The 1,658-nt window shown below is 37.2% G+C and overlaps 1 non-coding gene across 1 annotated transcript; it reads right to left on the reverse strand.

Moving 5' to 3' along the window:
* Nucleotides 1-939: 939 nt before the first annotated feature.
* LOC138876673 (small nucleolar RNA R71) lies at nt 940-1,046 on the reverse strand. The gene has a single exon (XR_011402015.1). It is a non-coding gene; the product is annotated as a small nucleolar RNA R71 (small nucleolar RNA).
* Between the last annotated feature and the right edge of the window lie 612 nt (nt 1,047-1,658).

A 1,658-nucleotide genomic window follows, 5' to 3' on the forward strand; every position in this document is an offset into this window, starting at 1 on the left:
TTACATCCACTTGAAAAACGCAATAGTAGAGACGTCAATCCCATAACCCTGGATTATCTCAATCTCATTGAATTCTACCTAAGTATTTGTTTGCTTTACTTGCAATCATATTTTCTTGTGTGTTTATTTTTTCATAGTAATTTAGTTGTAAGAATCACAATCATCGTATTCACACTTACCTAAGCATTAACTTTATGTATAGTCTAGATTGGAAAATAGTTGATCATAAATTCTCGTGGGAATGATACTTTTTTATCACTTTATTACTTGTCGACCGCGTATACTTGCGTGTGTGTTTGGACCCAAAAATATTTTGGCGTCATCGCGAGGGATTTAGAAAATTATTATTTTTCTAAAATAAGATTTTATTTGTATTTTGTTAAAGTGTAATCTGACTCTACAAGTGTTCCCCTTGAATGCTAAGAAGAAGAGATAGTTTGAACAACCTCCCCCCTCTGATCCTGAACCCGGAAGACACTTTCACGGGTTAAGGAGTAAGGCAGAAGAAAGAGAAAGAATTGCAGAGTTGGGTATTGTAGTCTAACCACATCCAATCAAGATGGCATAAAATTAAGAAAGAATGGTGATTGAGGCCGCAAGGCCTAGTCTTGCTAACATGACTCAGGCTATCGTGAAAATTGACATCATGAGACACCTTAAGCTCAAATAGTACATGGTGCAGCTGGTTCAATCCACATGTCAGTATATGGGTCTATCTCATGATGATCCCCAGCGGTACATTCAAAACTTTTTGGAGATTATGAATACATAAAACTATCGAATGTCTCCAAGGACTTTGTCACACTGACTCTGTTTACCCTTTCATTTTTAGGGGAAGCTAAGGAATGGTTAAACAAAGAGCCTGCAAACTTGGTCCATAGTTGGGATGATCTGGAAGGAAAATTCTTAATCATGTTTTTTCCCACATAGAAAACAAAGTTACTGAGGATCTAGATTCGTGGGTTTCAACAACGAGATGGTGAGACTCTTTGTCAAGCTTGAGAATGATACAAGAAACTACTCAGAGACTGCCCATATCATTGTAAGACTGATGAAGAGATGGTACATACTTTTGTTGATGGGTTGGACGAGTTATCTACATTCAATCTAGACTCAGTTTGTGGAGAAAGTTGGATACATAAGCCATACAGTGAGATTCAAACTCTTATGAACAATTTCACTGTAAATGATCATAACTGGCAAGGTTAGAGTGACTCAAGAAGGATGATAAAATAAAAAGCAGTAGGTACACTTGAGCTGGATGAGATGTTTTCTGTGCGACCAGAGATTGCTAAAATAAATGACCAAATGGCTAAGATAGAAATAGGTTAAGGGCATCAAATGCAGTAGGTTCAGAGGATGGCTATATATTGTGAAATTTGTGGAGATGTCCATATGATACCAATGTCTGGTAAATCCTGAATCTATTTTGTGGGCGAACAAGGTAGGGGTCCAACGAACAATAATATTCATTATGGGAACACCTATAATCCCAACTAGAGGAATCATCAGAATTTCTCATGGGGTGGGAACTAGACAGCACATAATCAATACAGGCCTCAAGGGAACTATAATCAAGCTCAAAATCAATCTCAACAGGTAAAAGAAAGCACTAATGATATGTTGAAGAAGTTGTTGATTGACAACCAGCAACATCA

This window comes from Nicotiana sylvestris, chromosome 8 (assembly GCF_000393655.2).
Source record: "Nicotiana sylvestris chromosome 8, ASM39365v2, whole genome shotgun sequence".
Taxonomy (NCBI): domain Eukaryota; kingdom Viridiplantae; phylum Streptophyta; class Magnoliopsida; order Solanales; family Solanaceae; genus Nicotiana; species Nicotiana sylvestris.